Below are 11369 nucleotides of genomic sequence, written 5' to 3'. Positions count from 1 at the left end.
AATAGAATCATTATATATGTTATATTTAAGAGGTGATATGATCTGATTAGGTAGACAAAGCTGTAGTTTTGAAGAATTGGAAGAAACAAACCACTTGCTGGTCTCAGAGTAGAAAGGACATCAAGATATGTTGCAGTGCGAATAGTCTTATTAAGCACTGGCGTATGCAAACTCAAGGAAGTCAGTACTCTGTTAACAATTTGTTTTTGTTTTGGCTTGAAGGCTTTATAGAAGTAACATTCTTTTTAAAAAGCTTGGCTGAACTTTAGAACTTTAGCAATGAGTTCCTTTTATGTATTGTCTTTTAACCAAACTGAAACAGGCAAATTATTGAAGCAGACCAAAATTTAACAACATAAACAAACCAAAGTACTGCAGATGCTGGAACTCTGAAGTCAAACTAGACTGTGATGGAAATACTCCGCATGTGTTGCAGCTTCTGTGGAGTGAGAAACAATGTTAACATATATTTGTATTTGATATAACTTCTTCAGAACCGAAGAACTTCAGAATGACAGTTCTGTGGAAGAATCAAATATAACTGAAAATGTTAACACTTTTCTCCCTCCACAGATGCTGCCAGATCTGCTGATTGTTTCCAGCACTTTCCTGTTGTGAGTCAACATTTAATAGTCTTGTTTACACATGTTTGTGCATTGAGTGTTGTAATATGTGAAAATGCTGTTTGGCTTCATAGAAGTTGACTTTATTTTAAAACATGTGCACTTAGTGCAAAATTACTTAATGTAACTTCTGACATTTCAGTTTGTTCAACAGCTAAATTTCACTAGACGCGTCATTTACATTGCCTAATTTGCATGACTGGATCATCGGCTGAATGTTCAAGAGGAAGCAGTTGCTTATAACTTTTTTACTCTTTCATAAGAGATTATTCATATACTGTAGTACATATTATGTGCCAATCTATTTAATTCAATGTAACTTTTATTGTTTATAATACTAGAAAAATCATTTATTGCCTTTTAATGCATTTCATTTTCATTTTGTCTTCGTCTGTAAACAAATTTGAATATCTGATTATATAAAAATCATGCTTACCGTAGATGGGTGGTCTGGTAGATTCAGATATTTCAAACTTCGTATACACCAAGCACTTTTTGACTCTCCAACTTTTAAGAGGGGTTTAATTGACTTAAAAGCTATTAAACGTGCGCCCCACTTGCAGTAGAAGTAAGAACTACATCACCCTCTAATTCCAGGAGGAAAACAGGCCACAATAAGGCAGAAAGACTCAAGACCAGTGGTGGGCTGTCTGACATTCAATTCTTCACCCCTTAGGAGGAGCGGATCCAGACTCTGCCCACTCTGAGCAGCTGACTGACCATATCAAAGCCAATGGGCAGGTATTGGAGCCCATCTTTGCTTACTGTTCCGGGATCCTCTGACTGAAGGTTCTTTCTTTTGGCTTGACTGAGGACTGCTGACAACCATAACAAGCTTCCTGGCTTTGTGTCTGTGATAAGTAGCATGGTAATACAGCTGTACTGTGAGCCTGATATGTCTGGCTATGGGCCAAGTTGCAAAAAAGCAAGACAGAGAAGCTGTGGGCATCTAGGTTGGCTCAAAGTCAGTGAGTGCTTATAGATCAAATGAACAGGCTGGAGATGAGCCTGGTCCAGTCCATGAGCTGGGTGTGTGTAGCTTACTTAATGTGTCCTTGCAGTAACTTGATAATGATAGTTGCTGTTGTTCCCCCAAGTGCAGCACTGAAGTGCAGAAACATACCCTAAGTGGATTGGAGATGTGCCATGAGGGTTCTTAGGGTTAGATACCAAAATCTGTGGATATGTGGTAAACTTTGCCGGTGCCCATGGAGAGTTGCATGAGATGTTGGTGCACAGTTTCCACCATGGAGGTCCTTTGGAGTAAGTGGAAAGATGGAGTTGCTAGATATCCACTCTGACCTCCGTGTCGACAATTGTTGATGTCAAGTTTGCTTGTTCCAGATAGTAGGATAGAAAGCTGCATATCAATGAGGTGAGATTAACAGTTAATAAGATTACCCACAAACCATAAACTCCCTTCGTAGGCAACTCACCGCTGTTTAATGAGAATCTCACCTCCATGTCCAGAACTTAGTTACAAAATGCAATGAGCTGCTTCCGAGGTTGTGAAAGGCCTTGTTGGAATTCCCACACAATTCTACCACATTTCTCTCACCATTCAGGTCCATACAAGATTAAGTCTATGGGTTTTCATTGTAACTTCCTCTAATTTCTGAAGCTGGGAGGTTCATTGGCTTATTGGCTTTATTGACTGCTCCGCTCCATTGGTTGGACGAAGATCATCAATACTTTTCAACTTAATCCTGAGCTTCTTCAGCACCATTTATGAATTGCTTAACTCATCCACTATTTTCTTCTATTTTCAAAAATTTACATTTATTTCATTTATCTCGTTTTTCCAACATTGAGTATACTTTTTCCAACTTATTCTGTAAACATGCTCCACTTTCATGACCACGGTTTGTATCGTATTATTGGTTAGGTCGTCCAATTTGTTTCCAACTGCAACTCACGAATGTAAGTCTGAAACTGTAATAGTTCCAGCAATGAATCCTGGGGCACAAAAGCCATACATTCCCCATAGCTGGCACAGTTAGTCTAAAAATACCTGTTGTTTTCTGCCTTTCAGGCAGAATTTAATTTCTTATCCATTCCCATATTTAACCTGAATTCCCGCACCACTCCCAAATTTGAGTTCACTAAAGACAGATGGAAATACTCAGAAGGTTTGGCAGCATCTTTGGAAACTAAAACAAGTTTCTCTTGCACAACTTTATCAAAAGCCTTTGGAAGTTTGGGCGTACTATGTCATAGGATTCTTATAGTCCAGTTAGATTGCCATTTCCTCAATAATTTGAAGTTCGTCAGCAAGCATCTTGCTTTTTTGAATTCATCTTGACATTTTCTCAAAACCCACTGCACCTCCTAGTTTGGTATTATTTGTAACAGACAGATTGTAAGTTTTCAAACAAAACTCTCTCTCCCTATTCTCACCACTTGTCCATAAGCAGATTGTTATTTAATTATTCCCTTTTTAAAAAACATTTGAGGCATGTTTTTCCCATTCTCTCTGCTTGTAGGCTTGGACAAAGACCACAGCAACACTATGGTAAAGTTAAACTAGAAGTAGGGTTTATTTAGCACTCTTAGACATGGAGGAAATCTTGCAACACAGGCAATTGGAACAATAAAGAGATTATGCAATTAATTATAACTTGAGTAGAAACATAGAAAATAAGAATAGGAATTGTCCATTTGCCCTTCAAACCTGCTCCGCCATTCAATATGATCATAGCTGATGATCCTACTCAGTACTCTAATCCCGCTTTGCCCCATAAACCCTCTGAAACTTTAGCTCTAAGAACTAAGTACAATAACAATGAACAAACAACAAGAACTACGTACAACAACAATCGAGGAATTCCAGTTTATAACTGTTATTGCTTTAGAAATGTAATCAAAAAGTCCAAAATTGGAGTTAGCCATCTGAAATTCCCGTGTGCAAATAGATTGATTGGCTAGCCAGCAATCAAGGAATAGTAGGCAGTTTCTTCTCTTTAAAAATCTCTTTGAAAATCTTCTGAGGTCATTTTTCTGAAGTGTGACTTCTACTTCACTGTTTTGACAATAGGAGGTTTTTGCCTGCAGAATGTAAAAATATGGGCTGGTGGCTGAATTTTACAAACCATCTGCCTTTCTTTGTAGCTTGGACTTAAGAGTGTTGATTATGGCCAGTAGATACTGTATGGAGCAGTGCTAGTTATTAATGAGATATGACACAATTTACAACATATGTTAATTCCACAAAAGCACGAATGCCCCAGCTAAAAGTAAATCAAACATGGTTGACAAAAGAAGTTAAATAATGCATTAGGTCAAAGCAAATGACTTTTAAGAATGCCAGAAAAATTCGTGAGCTTGAGAATTAGAAGTACAAAAGGAGAATCAATAAAGACATATGACAAGTAAAAAAAAATTAAATGGAAACAAAGTGACTGGGACAAAATGATAGGGACTGCAGAATTTATTGTGGAGAAACTAAGGTCTCCTTGTGTCTATTTCCACAGAAGAAGACACAGAACAATTCTGGAAATAATAAGCAACCAAGGGTCTTGTGAAGCTGGGAAACTAAAAGAAGTTGGTATTGGTAACAAGAGAGTTCTGTAAAGTTAAGTGGATTGAAGATTGATTAATTCATTGGACCAGATGAGCTTCATCCTGGGGTATTAAAGGAAGGTTCCATTCTCAATGATATGATAAGATGATTTGATTTAGAAAAGAATGGCAAAGCCGTCGAGGATTTATGAAAGAATACCATGTTTGACAAACTTGTTAAAGCCTTTTGAGGATATTATTTGTAGTGTTGATAAGTGGATGTGGTGTATTTATATTTTCAGAAGACTTTTGATAATGTCCCATACACAAATAAATTTGGAGCACATGGGTTTGTTGGAAATATGTTAGTATGGACTGAGAATTGTTGAACAGACAGAAAGCAGAGAGTAGAAATAAACAGATAATTTTTCAGGATGGCAGGCTGTTATTAGTAGGGTACAAGGCTGATAGGAATTTGTAACAGCAGCCAAACCTATAAAGCCTGCTTGCTCATCTTTTTCCAGACATACTTGCTATCAAGTTGTTTCGTAATACTTTTGTGACTTTCCCTTAGGTTTCGCCAAGGAATACCTAATTTCCCGGTCAAGCATCCTGATGTGAATGTACATGAAAATGTATGCAGTTAACATTTTGTTTCTTTTCAAAGCCTCCCCTGATCAATATAACATGGTATGGAACTCAGACCATGATGATACACACTTTATTGCGTGGCGTAAGTTCATCAATGTGCTGCACTACCTTATATACTTATTTGTATTTTTATGCCCACTTATGTATCAGAGCAAATTAAAGTTGTGTAATAATTGTTGAAAGTTTCTTTGCCAATACTGTTTGAATCACCAGCATTTCTGAAGGCAGTTAAGAATGTTCCTAATACCACAATGTGGTAGGCATAGCAGATTGCAGTGCACTTTGTGGGAGAGGAGAAATCAGGCAGTAAGGAAAGAAGCATAAATTATCAAGTCTTTTCCCACAACCAAAGCTGTGGTACAGGCATCCGTGAAGATTGAGTAGTTCTTTAAATGATTCTTGTATTTTTTCATTGTATTGTTTCATTTGGTGGATTCTATTCAGACAGAAAATAGGAACTTGTCCTAAAACATTCACTGTTTTGGAAACATTAAGGGTACGGTAGCTAGGTGATTATATTACAAAGCAAATAATCCATAGCCCTGGACTAATGATTATGTGCTATGTTTCAATCCCAAAACCCTCCCCCCCCACAACAACTGCGGTAGACATGGAATTTACATTCACTAATTATGACCATGAAATTACTAGATTGTTGTAAAATCTACCTGGTTCACTAAACTAGATATAGGACACTACTGTAAGGAACTCCTGCAGCAATGTTCTGGGGCTTGAGATTGGCTTCCAAGACTCAGACCATCTTTGTGCTAGGTAAGACATCAACAAGTAGAGAGTACAGAGCTGAACTCTTTCAATGATCTTGATTTTGTTAGGGTTCCTTTTGGTCAAATGCTGCCTTGATGTAATGAGCAGTCACTTTCATCTCATCTTTGAAATCCAGGTCTTTTGTCCATGTTTATACTAAGGTTGTAACATGGGACATGAGCATTAGTGAACAAGTTGTTGCAGAGTAATTGCATTGTTGGGCAAATGCTATTCTTGAAGCTGTATATAACAGCTTGGTTATGGTTGCAGCTAGTTCTGAAGCACAAATCTTCAGGCCAGCAGCCAAGACGTTATCAGTGCCCATAAGATTTGCTGTATTCAAAATCTTCAGCTATTTCTTTACATCACATGGCATGCATCAAATTACATCACTGTCCTTCACTGTCACTGGGTCAAACATCTGGAATTCACTTTCTAATGGCTCTATGGGTGTATACCTCATAAACTCCAATGGTCCAAGAAAGCAATTCATCCCCGTCTCAAAGGGAATTAGGGATGGGTAATAAATGATGACCTAGCCAATGATGTATAGATCTCATGAGCAAAACACCCAAATGGTTGGGTGGCATATTCAGGGATCTGTACTGTTGCAGTCCAGGGATTGGACCACAATGAGTCCTCAAGGTCTAGTGCAAGCTGTTCTTGGATTATGTGCTGATCAGTCAGGGTGGTCTTGTTAGCTCATTCTGAGAGGGGTGGGCCACAGGTAATTGTGCAGGTTTGGTTGCTGATAGTCTGGTGCTTATCAGGAGGCAGTTTTTCTTGTCCTGGGGGAAGCAGTAAGATCAAGCCTGGGTTGAATCTTAATGTACTGGATTGCTAGTAGAGCTAACGGTTAATTCAAAGTAGTAGGAAGTGTCCTTGTTGTTAATGTGTGTGGACTAGGAGCTCTCAAAGGGGGTTTCAAGCAGATTTCAGTTGCACTGGCCTTTTATGGAGGAAGAGTAAAGCTAGCAAGGAAGTAGAAACTTCTAGAGTCATGGGCTCTGGGGTAATGTAGACAAATTAATTTGATGTGAAGGGGCTCACTGAAACAGGGGGAGGCTGTAAGGTCATCAGGGCTACAGGAACAGTAACGGAAAAGGAAACATGAAGAATGGGGGAAACATCAATGGGTAATAGGTGGAGTCTGCAAGTCATACATGCGAATGCAAAGTCACAACATCACCATATCGAATTGAAAGTCAACTTTCAATAAGCCAATTAGTTCATAAAATGGCTGGAACCACATACAAAATGGGAAGAGTAAGTACTTTTTTTTCTGCATGAACAGTTTGCAACATTCACTTCGAGGCCATGGAAATTGCAATAATCATACCTTTACTAATTAAACAGTGCTACCCATCTGCCTTCAATTTTCACTTATTCTGGAAGGCAGTAATTGCCAGAGAATGTAGATAACAAATGATAGCTTCAAGCAATCATGAGCATTATTATTGTTTCCCACTGATTGCCTCCTTATCAGTAACCTCAACAAGTTTTATTGTATTAAGGAAATTAAATACTGAGCCTGATGTTCCTGTTTGGCAAGAACCAATAGGCGATGCATAGAAACTGACATAGCCTGGTCAAGATTCCCTGTAATAGTTTATTTCAATGTGCAGGTCTCCGAGGTCCACGCAGAGCAGCAGCTTCCTGTGGCAGCACACCAAACAGCATGCGCAGAACCTCTCAGTGGCTGCACAGGCAGCTTAGAAGGAACATTGGGGAGCTGGAGGGACACAGCAGGCTGGACAGCATCAGAGGAGCAGAAAAGTTGTCATTTCGGGTCGGGGTGAAGGGTCCCGACCCACAATATCAACTTTCCTGCTCTTCTGATACTACCTGGCCTGCTGTGTTCCTCCAGCTCTACACTGTGTTATCTCTGACTCCAGCATCGGCAGTTGTTACTATCCCTTGGAAGGAACATTGATCCTCACACAGAAGAATAAGTATGTACGGTACACTTCATTGTGGCTTATTGGCGGAAGCTTAGTCCAAGAGAAGTGGAGATGCTTTGATTGTTTATTTGGTAAGGTTACATAACTTAAAGTTCCTCCTCGAGTCATGATAATGACCTCCTTGGGAAAACTGCATGCTACAATGTGTGAGAGCATTACATCCAGTTTGATTGTTAAGGATGTGTTGATTAGGGAGGCATGGCATATCAGTGGTTAGCACTGCTGCTTCACAGCACCAGGACTAAGGCTTCAATTCCAGCCTTGGGTGACTGTCTGTGTGGAGTTTGCACTTTCTCCCAAGGTCAGTGTGGGTTTCTGCCAGGTGCTCTAGTTTCTTCCCACAGTTGAATGATGTGAAAGTTAGGTAGATTGCCCATGCTGCTTTTAAAAAAAACCCATAGTGAGCAAGGATGTGGCGGTTAAGTGGGATAGCCATGGTTAAAAACCCCACGCAGGGCTACAGGAATGGGGTGGAGGTGTACTGGATTGGACACTCTTCGGAGGTCTGGTGCAGATTCAATGAGCCAAATGGCTTCTTTCTGCGCTGTAGGAATTCTATGAAGCTTCAGGAGTTCCTTCAAAAACATTGTGCCATAGATTTTTCAATAGATTATTTGCTCATTTTTGTCTTAACTTTAATTGGTACAATAATTGGGTACAACCAGGTATTATCTCAACAAAATGTTCCTTAAAAGTTTGGGAGAGTTTGTATTTTTTTTTCTGCTTTTCTTGATCGACTTAACCACACATCAGGGAGAAGTAAATAACTTTACTAAAATATAGTACAGTAATTTATTACTACGTGTATTTATGAAAAAACAGTAAAATGTATATAAAGTTGCCACAATTAATCCAGTTCCATTTTAATTACATAAATTATAAAAAAAAGAAATAACACATACAAAGTTAAGACAAATTTCATTTTATGTTCCAACCACAGCTTCTTGATGTCATAAGTGCTCCGGGACACGCCTTACGTTACAGCTCCACAAAACTGTCCCTGAGGCCACAACAGCAAGGAGGAAGCTTGCTGGAGCAGCCCCCGCCACTGCTGACCAGACCCAGAATGTCACCTCTGCCAAAGCTGCCTCATTGTCAATGATACTCCAGCTGCTGCCACAGCCAGGAGACTGTCACAACTCTCGAGGACAGAGGCCCATTCTCAACTTCCAAGGACAGAAGGACCATTCAAATTAACTCCCAAGGATTAAGGGATCATTCATGCTGCCACTGTTGGCAGATGCCACCAAAACATCAGAGGAAAAGAACTGACCCCAATCTATTGATACTGGAAGAGTTGCTCAAGCCACAACCACCATGACCACGAAGAATGAACTGGATCTGCCACTCAACTGCTCCCATAATCTCCCTCCACCTCCACAGCCACAGAAAGAAGAAAAAATGAATTTGATTCAAAAGTTAAATGAAGGAAATTTTTTAAAAATATGCTTAAATGGTCACAGTTTTGTTACAGATCTTACCACCGTCATTGTACAGCAAGTATCTAGTCCACACACCTGTTTTATATTTGCCAACAATTTGAAAATATAACTTACTTTTGAGTGAGATATTAAACTGAGGTCTCCCTGCCTATTCGGGTGGATATCAAAGATCTCACCTTTTCATTTGAGTAAAAGCAGTGAATGCTCCTGATGTCCAGAGAACATTAGGTCAACCTCAAACAATGCCACTAAACCAATCTTACTGTTTAGTTATTGCTTGTGCACAATTTACCTTTTTATTGTCTGGCATATAAATAATACACTTAAAAATAATTAATTTAACTTTAGGGTGTTTTGAGACATCTTGATCAAGTGAAAAGCATTATGTAAATGTAAGATCGTCCTTAGAACAAAACATAGAACAGAACAGCACAGGAACAGACCCTTTGGCCCATTGTGTCAATGCTGACCATGATGCAAATCCCATCTGCCTGTACATGGTCTGGATCCCTCTATTCTCTCCCTGTTCATGTGTCTGTCTAAATGTGTCTTAAACTTTGTTATCATATTTGCTTCTACCAGATGCCCTGGTAGCATATTCCAGACACCTACTAATCTCTGTATAAAATCTTACCTTTCACATCTCCACTATACTTGCCCCTCTTACCTTCAACCTATGCCCTCTGGTATTTGGCATTTCCAACGTGCAAAGAGACTCCAACTATCCACCCCATCCAGGACCCTCTTAACTTTATATACTTCTGTCAGGTTGTTGCTCAGCCTCCGATGCTTTTGCGAAAACAATCCAAGTCTGTCCGACCTCTCCTTATTGGCTAATACATTTCAATTCAGGCAACATCTTCGGAAACCCATTCTGCACACTCTACAAAGCCTCTACATCCTTCCTAAAGTGCGGCAACCAGAACTGCCTGACTAAAGTCTTATACTTTTCTGATGAAGGGTCGAGGCCCGAAACGTCAGCCTCTCTGCCCCTATGATGCTGCTTGGCCTGCTGTGTTCATCCAGCCCTGCACCTTGTTGTCTTGGATTCTCCAGCATCTGCAGTTCCTACTATCTCTGATCCAAAGTCTTATACTGTTGCAGTATGACTTGCCAACTTTTAGCTCAATGCCCCGACTGATGAAGGAATGTTTTATGCCTTCTTTACCATCTTATTCACTTGTGCTGCCGCTTTCAGGGAGCTATGCACTCGGACCTCAAGATCCTTCTGCAAAAAAGATTATAAATCCATCTCATATTCTGCTGTGGTCTTTCTGGATCTTTTTGTTTGAGCCTTTACATTAAATCATAAAATGACGATGGGACAGAAAGAGACCTGTCACGTCCATGCCTGTTTCTTCAACAGCAATTACCTTAGTCCCACTACCACATCCATCCCACACCCACAATCCATCAAATTCTTTCTCTATGAAAGCTTATCCAGTTCCCTTTTGAAAGCCATAAATTAATTTGTCTCTGCCACATTGTAGCCCATTCCAGATCCTAAAAACTTACTGTAAAATAAAAGATTTTCTCATGTTGCCATGTGTTCTCTCATCAGTCACTTTAAACCCATGTCTGCTGGTTCTCAAACATTCAACAAATGGGAACAACTTTTCTCTATCTACTCTATTCAGATCCCTCGTAATGTCATACAGCACAGAAACAGACCCTCCTGTCCAACCAGTCCCTGTCGAACATTACTCCAATCTGAACTAGTCCCACCTGCCTGCTCTTGGCCCATATCTCTCCAAACCTTTCCTATTCATGAATAAATGTAATAAAACTACAACAAATCTTTAACTAAGTCTGCAATCCCTGGAGCAGCTGCAAGATCCAATAATTTGGAGTACTTTAAAATTTCCTTCCAATTTTTTAGTGTCTCTAATTTATCCTTGGAACCATTTTCATAAATGTTTTCCAAAACCTCCCTAAAGCTTTCACATCCATTCTTGAGACTATTGCTCCGAATTGGACACAACCTCTAATTGAGGTTGAGTATTTTATGAAGGTTCAACATAACTTCCTTGTTTTTGTACTCTATTTTAAAAGCTCTGAATTCCATTCGCCTTTTTATTAAGTTGTTAAATAAAATACAGCAAATGCTAGAAAATTAAATACAGAGAATGAGTAAGTGCTCAGGTCAGGCATCAGTGGAGAGAGGAACAGAGTTGTTGTTTCAAGTTGGTGACTTTCATCAAACAGATTCAAACAACGCATTTCGAACCATTTTCTCAACCAGTCCTGTATAAAGACCGCAGGCCAAGCAGCATCATAGGAGCAGAGAGGCTGATGTTTCAGGCCTAGACCCTTCATCAGAAAAGGGGGAGGGGAAGGGGGTTTTGAAATAAATAGGGAGAGAGTGGGAGGTGGATAGAAGATGGATAGAGGAGAGGATAGGTGGAGAGGAAACAAACAGGTCGAAGAGG

The sequence above is a fragment of the Rhincodon typus genome, chromosome 29 (assembly GCF_021869965.1).
Source record: "Rhincodon typus isolate 14 chromosome 29, sRhiTyp1.1, whole genome shotgun sequence".
NCBI classification, from domain to species: Eukaryota; Metazoa; Chordata; class Chondrichthyes; order Orectolobiformes; family Rhincodontidae; genus Rhincodon; species Rhincodon typus.
Note: the sequence above shows the minus strand (reverse complement) of the source record.